This window comes from Seriola dumerili, unplaced genomic scaffold (assembly GCF_002260705.1).
Source record: "Seriola dumerili isolate Sdu_G_001 unplaced genomic scaffold, Sdu_1.0 BDQW01001124.1, whole genome shotgun sequence".
Taxonomy (NCBI): Eukaryota; Metazoa; Chordata; class Actinopteri; order Carangiformes; family Carangidae; genus Seriola; species Seriola dumerili.
In genome coordinates, this window is record NW_019175379.1 from 4,463,085 (window position 1) to 4,476,351 (window position 13,267).

The window sequence follows — 13,267 nt, forward strand, 5'->3', positions numbered from 1 at the left end:
GATGAGTCATGTATTGCAGCTGGGTCTACACTCAGGGATATACACTGTCAGCGTGCAGGGTAGATTTGAACAAAAGCACTAGGAGAAGACTGAAACTGTAAACAACTCATGGAAAAAGGACTCAGAACATGTTACATTTCCTTCTGCTCTTTAGGAACAGCTTTAATTTATGTGTATGATGTTTTGTGCAATCAAGTATCTAATAAGAGAGATCTGCATGAGATGAAACACAATTTTGTCCATTTTTGAGCCTCATACTTCACCAACATTCATTCAAGTCCAAGAGGGAAATAAGACTTGTCGCTTTTTCTGTGCAATTTTCAATGTTTTTAAACCTCACTGCATATCCTTTGATTTCATTGTTGAATAAATTCAATCAATCAATAAATTGTGTTGTTGTGGCAGCTACTGTCACTGATCAGTCAAGTAGTATAGCATGAAAGATCAGCAATAGTTTGACAAAAAAAAATATCAACATCTTTAGATGGACCGTCAAGATGTTCCTTAACATAAAATACAATACACACAGCAGAACAGCACAGTTACACTCACATAGAAGCTCTCCGAGACGTAACCCCTCCCACACCCGCTGATTCCTCTTATTTCCTCAGAAGAAAATAAAGAAGTAAATAAATAAATGTACTCATACCCATAAAAGTTAGGCATAAATTTGCATTTGCACGAATTTACATGCACCATTATGATAGGGCCAGGTGAAAAATGATTTCACTTCTCATGGTCTTCGCCTGGAGGGATGGGGAAATTCATTGCATTTGTTTTATACCCATGAAGTATCCTCATCTGCTAATCAGGTGTGGTTGAAAGCTGGTAAAACTAGCTAGTTAGTGTTTGCTACTGCTGTCATTCTCTCATCCTCACAGATCAAGGCTGTGTTTAGTGCATTACTAAATTGCAAATGTGGATGATGTCAATGGGAGGAGGCTCATGCATTATTCCTCCAGCAGAGAGCATTGGAGAGTTGTTAATGGCTTTCAATTGCCACAAGTACTCAGTGACCTGAGATCAATGTCCCTTTGGGAAGAAGCAAGAACTTCTGGTGTATTTTGGACGTAATGTGTCAGAAAGTAGAAAAACACACAGTGGGATGTTAGTGGGCAATGAGGAAATCTGCTTAAATTGCTGCAGCAGGCAGTGCCTGGTTTCTCTTTATGCTTTGGTGAGTGCTCTACATTTGCTTTAAAATGAGCCACAGGCCTCAATATTTATTTATTTTCCTGAATTGTATGCATGCTGTTACGCAATTGACTCCGTATCTGCTGTTATCAAATGATGTTTGACTGCAGGGTCGAGGAAGAGCAAAAAGTGATTTGTTCTGCATTTTTATTTGAAACTCTGTCTGCAAACAAAATTCCACTCATGGACTGAAAAAAAAGAATTTGAATTGAATTAAATCAAATTGAAGCCATAATGGAAAGTGGTCTTTTTTTCTCTCTCTCTCTTCCCCCAACTATTACGACTCCACTCTCGGTGCCATTATCTTTCAATAGGGAATAACAAACCAGCTGTCGCCTCAGTGTATTGTCCATCTCGTTTCCGCACACTGACTAATTCCATTGTCTTCTGCAGTTACAGTGGGTTTAGAGTGGGCAGTGAAAGCTGCTTGATCTCAAGGAAATTCACTGCATATTTACTCCCAGTCTTTAACAGAGTGCTGCAGATAATCCTCTTATTTTACTCCATGATGCTATGTGATCATTCGGCAGTTTATTTTCCACACATCCCTGGGAACCGGCTCCTCTGTGGGATGAACTGCTATCCCACCAGTTGGATGCAAATAAAGCTGCCATTACCTGTGGATCAGCTTTCATGTTATTTATTTTACTCCTCTACCTTGTGCAGCAGGACGCTGAAAGGGTTTGTGGTGGAAAAGGGAAACTCCCAAGCCTCTTCCTAGGTGAGGTGGATTATAGGCAAGGAACTTGTCCGCAAAACTCATTTAGCTTGTGTGCACTCGGGTCAATATCTTTCCGTCCAGGCTTTAGTCTCATACAGTGGTCAGCACGGCCAAACAATTGAGAAAGCAGAGCATAACAAAGATTGTCTGCGATAGCGTTTGATCTCTAACACCAGCCTTGTGCTATATGAGGACGGGTATGACAGAAAGTGTCTTTTTCTATTTCTTCAGCTTTTCTCAGCAGAAAAACCAAGGACTTATTCTCTTTATCTTTGGCCTTAGTTGAGGAGATCATTTGCTGCTCGGGACCCTGAGACATAAGCCGGCAGATCCACTTGTGGCTGCTGTAAGAAAGAGGATAACGGGATGAGAGAGTGGTGGAGGTGGTGGTGTTGCTCATGTCCCGCACGGGATGTATACCGTAACAAACTGGCCCCTCCCCCTAGAAGGGAGATGCCTCCCTTTCCCGCTCAAGTTTGTTTCCATTCAACGCAAGTGCCTCTTATTTTTATTGTGTAAACCAAACACCCAGTAGATCAAATATTGGGGTTTTATTGTGAGCTGCTGGGTGTAGAGGTTATTTTCCTTAAACAGCAATTACAACTCCACTCCACCTTAATGATTTGAGAGGAAAGAATACTCCACATTTTCAGTCAGTAAATTGCTTTCCTTCTTTTTTTTTCTCTCTCCAGATGAACCTGCTATTTGCTGCTGTCCTGTTATTCTGCTGCAGATACAACGCCACAGGAACACAAGGTGGGTCAATACTTTTCTCATTGAGGATGCAATAAAAGTAAACTGTCTCATTATTCTTCCTACTCAGAAATTCTCATTTAGATTGTAGCCTGGATCCCACCAGTTGTGTGCCGCTCAGATTTTGCTCTTGTCATCACCTCGGGGCCCCTGCTTTAAATGCAGTGTAGATTCAGACGTGATGGGACAGCTGTTGGACGTCAGTCTGACGATGTCAGGTTGACAAACTGAGTCCGGCTGGAATCAAATTATGATTTAAAGAAACAGTCGGCATTTTGGAAAGTATACATTAGCCTACTTATCGAAACAAAAAGGCTGTCGGTATTCTAATGTCACAGCCTTTTTGTGGGTCCAATAGAGGTACTACACTTTCACAGTATCCCTGAGCTTCATAATGAGAGGAATAGTTTGACATTTCGGAAAATATGCTTGCATGTTTGCTTTCTAACCTAGAGTTAGATGAGAAGACGGTTACCATCCGGATGCCTGTGTACAAAGTATGAGAGCTTGATTAGCTGAAAGCAGTTGATTAGCTTAGCTTTGCATAAAGAGTACAAACAGGGGGAAACAGCTAGCGAAACAAACATTAAAACATTTTTCCATGATTACAAAAGTTGATTTACAACTACAAACTTGAGAATTGGAACTTGGAATTATTATATCACTTTGTGAGCTTTAGATGTGCTGGTAGGTGACTTCTGTTACCTTTGCACAGAGCCCAGCTAGCTGTTTCCCACCGTTTCCAGTCTCTGCACTAAGCTAAGCTAAGACAAGATAAACTAAGCTAACGATAGTCTTCACCACTTTATGATTTCTGAAATACAGTCACCAGAAGTAAAAAGCTAATGTTAAGCTACAAACGAACTACACCACCATTTCATGACTTTGACGTCACCACCGTTAAACTTCCAACTGGTAGTTTGAGTTAGCTCTTACCTCTTCTATAAAAGCCTTTACTCTTAGAAAGTTAATAATAGTTTGCAAAAGTGTGAGTATAAACACAATGTCATTTAGCCACTTGTTAGCAACCAGCCTATGAGACGAGGGAACCAGAAGTGCTAAAATGCTAATTGCCAGGCTGTAGGACTCATTCCTGTGGCACTCTATTTACAGTGTTTAGTACCTTTAGTGCACCTATTACATTGAAATAGTGTGAGCCTTTTGCCTTCTGATGAGTTCACCTCAAGCGGTGAAAGTGTATTTGAGTGTTTCTTGAACATGGCTGTGAGGTCTAGTCACTGAAAAGTCACAGCTTTAATCCTGAAAACAGCCAGTTTGTGAGACAGACAGTAGCTGATGTGTTCTGACAGGATGCCCCCCCCCACCCACCCACCTTCTTCCTCATCACAAGTCTGAGTTAAAATATTCAAATGGAAAGAATTTCCATGCGATTCTGAAGATACTAAATGACTTTGTGGCATCATGTGGCCTGAAAATGGACTGGGAGAAACTCCAGCGGTTGTATTTCCATGCATGTGATTTTGGTGGTAAAGCAGTGTAGAGATGTCCAGTGTGGCTGGTTGACCTCCAGTGTGACTGCATGCTGTATGATTCAGGTCGCATGCTGCCTTCAAATGGAATTTATGATGCTGCATTTTTTTTAAAAATGGAAAGTCAAATATAAGATGTATGTGGTTTTCAAGTGGCAGCTGTGAGAACACTGTTGCGAAGTGACTGACAACTAAAAAGGACAGTGATGATTGATGATTTTGTGTGTTTTGCGTTTCAATCTCATGAGTAAGGAACAAAAAATGAGTGGAAAAGAAAAGTGGATCTAAAGTAACTTCCCTTGGCTTCCAAAGTGAACACCTCAATACCAAACCAGAAGGAGTAAAGAAAACTTCACCTTACATAGATATGAAATGGTGCATTCGTGCGGCTGGATAGTAAAGCTTTTTGCCGGTTTATGTTCCACCTACAGATCATTCGGATCACGAATGCCAAAGTCAGGGGGTCGTGAGCTGTGGAGAGTGTCTGGCAGCGGGGCCACACTGTGCTCGGTATACTGAGGAGGTGAGTGGCCTCGGAAACACTTTCTGCCTCATTCTTCGAAGGGATCACTGTTAATGCAACCCTGTGTACTGTTTGGGACTATGAAGAAGTTTCTCAATTCTTCAGTTCACTTCCTTTAGCAAAGCTGAATCCTTTGTGAGTCCTTTGTGCTCATTTATTCTTATTAATTATATTAATCATATAAATTAGCCTATATTACAGTTGTAGAATCTAACATACGGACAGATGGAAAATAAGTATTTTGGAGAGTTTGAAAATTATAAAAAACATTGGGGGAAAGGGAGAATGCAATCTAGGTTTAATTATACTATGCAAAAATAATTATATTATAATAATGACAGGCAGTTGTGATGTTGTAAAACTGAGAAAATCTAGTTGATCTAAAAAATGATCTAAAACCAAGAAAAGCACATCCCTGCCATGGTAGTAACATATGTTAAAGACCAATGTTGTCTTGATCAGTCATATACACGCGCTGTGTTGTCCCAACATATATACCATAAAAACAAGTGCTAAAATGGGCCATCATATATGAGAGTGGTGAATGTGTGTGTCAATTTTAATTACTTTTATTTGCATATTGAAAGATGCAGCTGTGTCGTGAGCAAAGAGAGAACAAAGACACCCTCTCTATATCACTGTCATACACAGCATCACTGCTATTTCTTTATGCAAATAACGGTTTTACACTACAGCTGCATTGTGTATAATGTCATTTAGCATTAACTGCTGTAGTATGTTTAATTTTTAAGCGTTCTTTTAGGGAGAGTGTTCATAAATAAGGGATTGAACTCAATCTAAACCTGTGTCAAGAGTTTTCTAGAAGTGGGTCAGCACATATGGGAGCGCTGTGACACAGCCAGGGCACGGATGAGGAGGGGCTGTCCTTTTGATCGCCTGGAGGACCCCAGAGGGGCCGCTGTCCTTCTAAAGGGCCGAAAGATCACCTTCCATCCTAAAGAACAAAGACACCAGCGGCGGCACAGACAGCCCACCCAACTCCAGCCTCAGACTGTTCTTCTGCACCTCAGGCCAGGTGGGTGTCACACGAACAGTGCCGTTAAGGAAATATGTCTAAGCCAACTTCAGCCAGATGACGAGAGAACTATTATCTGTTGAGTAGTTTTTTTCACCAAGAAGTGATCTTCTATATTCATCAATCTCACAGAGAATTCAAAAACAAATAAGACACAGTTGGGAAACAATGGCTAACTAATAAAAGTACAGCATATGGAGACATTTCCAGAACAGCTCATTAGCCTACACACAGGATGTGCAGCCTCAGGAATGCTTCTGTTTTATTATTGCAATTGTGATGTTGTTTCCTGCAGACCTCAGTTCAGTGGAGGACACTGTTCCTCCACAGAAACAATCTGCCCAGTGTCAAGAAGTTGGGAGCTGACCTCATAGAGGAGATGAAGAATATTACCAGTGACTTCAGAATGGGTCTGTCGGCGTCGGTTTTCTTTTCCCTCTTACCTGAGTTGTAGGCTAGCAAAATTTTTCTTAACTTTTTATACCTCCATACTTCACTTTTTATGGAATACCCTTGTGTCACATTCACACAGTTACACTCCTGGGAGCTGCCCGGTACACTCATAATCTTACCACTGAGCAGCGCCACTGGAGCGATTGGGGATTAAGTGCTTTGCTCAAGGACAACTGGTAGCTGCTGAAAGAAGGGAGAGCATTAGTTATTCACTTTCCACCCTTCAGTCACAAAATCACTTCTCAAAACTTTACACTGCTTCTTACTCACCCCCCGCCCCCACCCCCCCTCCACCAATTCATCTCCGCTCCAAAAGGTTTTGGTGCATTTGTGGACGAGGCAGTGATGCCATACATCAGCACTGCGGAGGACACGCTCAGGAACCCATGTAAGAAGACCGAGCCCTGCCCTTGTGCCCCTCGCTTCACCTACCCCCATGTCCTGAGCCTCGCTGCCGACGGGAGCCTCTTCACGGAGCTTGTGGGGTAGCAGCAGATCTCTGGTAACCTGGATTTACCAGAGGGGGGGGGGGGCTAGAAGCCGTGATGCAAGCCGCTGTATGTGAGGTAATGTGAGGAAGCCCAGCAGGGAGCAGGACTGCAATACAGAGATTGTTGTTTTTGTGTGAGTGGGCGATGTGTGGAGGAGGTAGAAAGACTGCAGACAATAGATGAGAGGGGCATTTTAGAATTCAAAGCTTCCTTTGGGAAACTGCACCACTCAGTTTTGGGTGTATTTTAAACTCATTATGAGTGAAAATTTGACTTTAATAATTTCATAATGACAAATTTTAGACTTAAGCCCTAAAGAGCATGAAGGCAAAGTATTAGGCTACTCATTCGCAAGTCGTTCGATTACACACAAAAGCAGAAAGGTAATTCCTTGCAAAAGCCTGTCAGAAACACTTATGTCTGTCACGGTGCTGTATTTAATGCAAATTAGCAGTTCATTGACTGTTTGATGTTCTTCACTTGCAGGAGGAGATCGCATTCTACCGATGCTGGTTTCCACTTTGCTGGAGACGGCAAATTGGGCGACATTGTGCTTCCCAACGATGGAAAGTGTCACCTGCATTAAAATGTGTACACCCAAGGAAATTTCCAGGTTTGATATTGAGGTTATGTTGTTTCATTTAATGAGATGTTTTAACACTTAATCCAAACATTGAGTAAGACCACTACACACTATTTAGCATATTGTTTTGGTTTTTATGGCACACTTATTGTATGGTTCATTCAGCAATTAGAGACCATGATATTTTTCTCAGGAGTTGTCAGAGACCAAACCAGAGCTAAAAGGAGATTAAATATCAGACTTTTATTCATTAATTTAACAGAAACGGGTGTTTTTAATGGCATAATAATCTTGCTTTGGTAACAATTTAGCCATACATTCAAAGGTGGTTAGGTTCATCTCCCTTGTGGAAAAAAGCTTTGTGATATCCCATGCTTATATTCACAAACCAAAGCTTTTGCTTAACAGAACAAGCCGTCACAGCTGGGTGTGTTTTCGCTCTGTTTGTAGAATGCTTTGGCTAGCTATGGTCCCAAGGAGCATGCAGTGTTTATCCTATGGACCAGATATTGCAGCGCGTGCCAAATTGATTCTCGTCTGCAATCAGAGCAGTGAAATAGAGGTCCATACTGCTGCAGACAGAAGTCAAAGACAGTGATTTAAAGGTCAGAATCAACAGCACAGTGCCCTGGGTAAAGAAGATGCTGACAGGCACACCCTGATGGGAAACAGCTGGAGAGTTTATGGAGTAATCCAAACCAAAGCTTTCATCTCTTAATCTCACTGTGTCTGTGTTGAGATGGCTATAGGTGGCTTGGTGTGAGGGAGCTCGAATGTGTATGCGTGTCTGTTTACGTGCTTGTGCGAGTATGTCTTTGTACCTGTGTGTCAGACATCCATATAGCTCTTTTATGAGGTTCACAAGAGTGTTGTGTGTCTTGACCTCATTGCAGTGTTGGCAGTTGACAGGTAGAGTGAATATAGATACATTATTAATCTTTTTCAGTCTGAGTAAATGGCCACCCAAGGCTGAAAATGTGAAAATGAATGTGCAAGATGCGGGTGTCGCTCCACTCTGAATGGTACTTATTTATCTATTTGGAGGAAATGGAAAGAATGTCAGGGAGAGTGAATGAAATGAGCGATAGAAAGAGTTGTTAGATGGGAGGGAAAGGGGGAGGACAGCAATAGAGGGAAGAGAGAGAGCGTGCTTAACTAGTGATTACACATATATATTCTGGCCTGAGTGTTATGCATTGCATTTTCTATCTGCCCTGTCAAGACTATCCTTCAGTGACGCATGTCGCCGAAACATTGAGACAGAAGAACATCCAGATCATCTTTGCTGTCACAGAAAATGTCAGACACTTGTACGAGGTACACCGGAGGCTATCACTATTCATTTATTATTCATCAGTTTTTTTCTTTCTATTTCTTAAATGCATTCTTTGGTGCCATGGTGAGTTGTTAGTCCAGAGTAAAGCCGCAGTTACTGTGGTGACACCTCAGTTGTAAACGCATTAAATTACACTGTAGTGTATAGAAAGGGTTTCCCCTATTTTTAACAATTTTTGTGATGCTTTTCCCAAGAAATATGCAGAATGCACAAGCTGAAATCTTCATGGATTTCACTTCATCTAATTTTCCATCCAAGGTTACCGCTGGTGATAATCTGTATTTGTATTGCTGTCAAAAATAACATGAAAGATCAAAACCAACTACTTAATACTTTTATTTTATAAAAAAAAGGCTAGATAATTCCCTAAAACCATTGGGCACTGTAGTTTTTGACAAACATCACTCAAGCTGGAGTAAATAGTGCATTTGTTGGGTCTATTTTCAGTGGCGGATTAATCTACATTTGGTGTTGGTTAGTATTTATGGCAGCAAAATGGTGCATTTGATATTGATGACTCAGAATAAACTATAGAGCACAAGTATATAGTTATGAAGAAATGTGTCACCAGTGCAACAGTGTGGCTCACTGAGGTGCTTTTATTAGTGTTTGAACATTGAAGGTCTATATCAGGCTGTGACAACACAGATAATACTTTGGATCAATTCATTGTTGGTTTTGGGCTTTTATGGGATTTCTTGACAGTATAGAATATAATCAAAACTGATATTATAAGTGTTTTTTTTTCCTCCCAGGGTCCATATCAGATTCACCCACTTTCACATAGACTACCTTCATCCAGCAGAGGGAGTGATTTCTGACTGTGACCAATTCAAGCATCCATGCTTTGACAGTATATTCAGTATAAACAGTAACAGAATGGCTGCTAGAAAGAGGAGCTGACAGACTGTCAATAAGCATATAGTATATTCATGTATAGCAAGGATATTGTCACTTTGCTGCAGGGCCTAAAAAGCATCTTCCCAAAATGTGCTGTCAGAATGCTCTCCAACAACTCCCACAACATCCTGCAGATAATAGTCGACGCGTATAATGTAAGTGATGCAGAAACTCCCTTCCTACAAAGGTCATTAGCCTTATATGTGTAGCCTGCTTACACGTTCCCATCTTTAAGAGGTTAACTGCTCTATTGACTACAGGCGCTGACCTCTGAGGTTGTTATGGAGAACAGCAAGCTGCCCCCGGGCTATCACATCTCCTATACTTCACACTGTAAGGACCACAGGCTGAGGCACGGTGAGCAAGGGAGGAGGTGCTCCGACATCTCCATAGGTGATGAGGTGTGTAGCGGCTGGCTCTGTGTGTGGTAAATTGTGTAAGTGCTGCTGTTAGCATGTGGCCATTGGCAGTTGAAGCAGTGGTAATGCCAATTATGATTACCTCATTAGTGGAGCATTATAATTGTGCTGAAGGAATTCTCACCTCCCCTCTAGGTGAGCTTCAGTGTAAGCATTACAGCACCTCAGTGTGTGACTGCTTCACAAAGACCATCCCGTGTTATTATTAAGCCCCAAGGCTATAGCTTTAGGTCCTGCTGAGCCCCATATGTGAGTGCTCATGCCAAAAGTACATGGTCCCACACAGTCCTTGATGTAGCTGTGGCAACGGCGCTCTGGAGTGTGGCACATGCAGGCAGGTGAAGTAGCTTAATGGCATCGATTTTGATAACAAGCCTAATTTCAAGTCATTCAGTGTGGAATCAAGCAACAGATATTTGTTTCTATGTTACAGGTGTAAAGGGGGGAGAGTTGGAACATTTGGCGAATGCGATCAAGCACAGTCACACAGGGTGGTTGACTCGTACCTTTGCCGCCACGATAATGTATCAGAAGTGTGCGGTGGACACGGCGAGTGTGTCATAAGAGCAGCTCTGTGAATGCGGTGATTTCAGCTGTGATCATTACCGAGGACTGCAGCATGGAGGTATGGACAACACATATAGGCAACCACTGTCAAATAATACGTGTCACATATTCCAAGAGGTGATCATATCTCATTTCTTTTATCATGTTTTACTACACCAGGTCTGCGGGGTGTGTATGTGTCTCCCGGCATTCAGTGGTGGAGCGTGTGAGTGCCCCCTCAGCTTGGAGTCTTGTCTGTCTCAGGACGGACAGATTTGTGCAGACAGAGGGGACTGTCACTGTGGCACCTGCATTTGCCATGACGACCGCTTTCAAGGCCCAACTTGTGAGCTTTGCCCCTCCTGCCCCAGCGTCTGCACCTTGCACACAGTACAATGACTTTTCTAGTTCAGGCAAATTACGTGACAATTCAAATGGAGTTCTGGCACAAATTTCTTCAGAGGTTTCAGGTCTGTTTACACTGATGATTCTTTTCCACAGAGCATTCATCTTGTGCAGGGCATTCTCACTGGGCTTGAATCCAGAGGAGTGCGAAATGAGATGTTCCACCCTGAACCTCACTCTGGTAGGTCAGGCTGGTGTCTTAGCAACAGTAGCCCCCTCTTCAGGCCTTCACAAGTGTATGGAAGTAGACACAGAGGGCTGCAGAGTGCACTTCCTGCTGAGCACTGGACAAAAAGAAGACTCTATCCATGCTCATGTAGCTCTTGAATGAGGTAGGCAGAGCAGAGTCTCTATATTTTTTTCTTTTTTTTTCCATGACTGCAACAATACATCATCAACAACAGAACAGTTCAATAACTTATGCCAGTTACAGCAGCTCTAGGGATTTTTCTTTTATGTAAAAATTGATCTTCTGTATATCCTAATAATGAATCACAAAGTAGGGCTTCAGCAGAGAAACTTGTCTCTTAGATCAGTACCCTTTTTTGCATATGGTTCCCCTCTGCACCCACACAAACTGACAAAGTAGTTTGTCATGTGCAGTCTTCTAATATTACTTTAAGTCATCTGTGTACTGTAATTCACTGTAATTCTTCAAAAAAGTTACATGGTGCTGCTTGGATTGAAATAAATATTAGCAATCAATCTCAAGAGTCTGTTAATGACAAAGAGGTATGGCTTCCTCTGTTTCTCAAGATTGCCCATCAGGTCCAAACGTGATCCTGATTACCGCAGTGCTATCAGCCTCTGTTGTGGTGCTGGGTGTGGCTTTGTTGCTGCTATGGAAACTACTCACCAGCATCTATGACCGCAGGGAGTTTGCCCGCTTCCAGAAAGAGCTGGAGCAGAGACACTGGAGCAGGGTTAGCCCTGCCCAGACAAATCCCTCTGTCAGTGCTTGTCAGTCAGAGGTTGTACAGGAAAACGTAGGAATTTGTCTCTGTGACACTGGTGCAGGGACATTTTGACAACTAACATGGTCAAACAAGAGCGTACTGTAGACGTGGTACAGAGATAACAGGAAAAAATCAAAGGACAGGCATGAGACATTTGGTATTATATGCATGTGTCAACTATTTTATGCTGAGATTACAATAGAAAATGAAAAACCCATGCTTGGTCACTAATGCCTTCAATTTACCAGCAGTAATATGACACAAAATGAGTATTATCCCTGCACAATGAAACGTTTCCACTCTGTTTCAGATGGACAAGCCCATCTACAAGAGTGCCATCACAACAGTTGTCAACCCGAAATCTAAAGAACAGTGATAGCAGCCGCGGAAAGAGATCTACTTTTCAATCGGGATCCCTGTTGTGCAGCACAATGAAACAACATTCTTCATCTGAACTGTTGTCAGCAGTTGGTCCGGCTTGTTTGGCGGGGGGGTAGGGGTTGTTGAAACGGATGTTGATGTCTGACTTGCTTCCCTTGATCTCAATATGCAACCCCCGAACTACCAGTCTCCAAGCCTTCATTGCATGCACTGCACACACACAAAATCAAACAGAATCCCCCTACATAAACTACTTCTTGTATAAGGTTAGTTGTCTGTTAATGCTCCCATGTTATTAAAATCCACAAAAGCTAATTACATTTTCAGTAAGGCACGTGCAAGGAGAATCTCCCATATATGCTGACGGTCGGCTCAGCAGTGTCACTTAGGGCTCAGAAGGCAAGAGGCAGTGAGGTGAGCATTCTGCATTATGCCTTGTAATGCCAGTGGAGACACGGGTCTTTACACGGGTCTCCACTGCCCTCTAGATGAGGGGAGAAGAAAGTGACACCCTGCTGGAAATGATGAGGCAGCTAACCCATTCATGTACAATTCACACATAGTCATAGAAGATGCTATTTTTGACATCAACATGAAACCTCAAGTCTTGGTGCTTTTGTATTCCCACAGACACCTGTGAATTCATCAAACAGAGCGCTGCAGGCTTGAAATGGTGCAATATACTGTGCAACTTTAAAGAAAAAGAAAAGCAGCTAGTGTACGTGCCAGCCACTTTGCCAGTGCACTAAGCTGAATCGGGTAAGCACAGAGAAACAATGCAATGTTCAAATCTAAATGGATATTAGGGTTTTTCCACTGCCTACAGATGGTTGCTGATGACCTTGCTGGGAGAGTAGCAAAGCGATATTAATCATAGCGATGCCTCCTCCACTCCCAGAGTCACTGAGCAGGCAGGCATGCATGCATGCAACTTTAACACAGCCAGTGGGTGGTGGGAGGTGGTAGGAGGAGGTGGTGGTGGTGGTGGAGCATCAGAGAAAATGACTCCATATGCTTCCACTATGCAGCATTCTCTTTCATCTGTGTGTGATCATAAAAAAAATGTCTAGTGCAAAAACC

General features: G+C 42.4%; 1 pseudogene; it reads left to right on the forward strand.

Moving 5' to 3' along the window:
* Positions 1-4,605: 4,605 nt before the first annotated feature.
* On the forward strand, positions 4,606-12,182 carry LOC111237813 (annotated as a pseudogene).
* Positions 12,183-13,267: the final 1,085 nt, after the last annotated feature.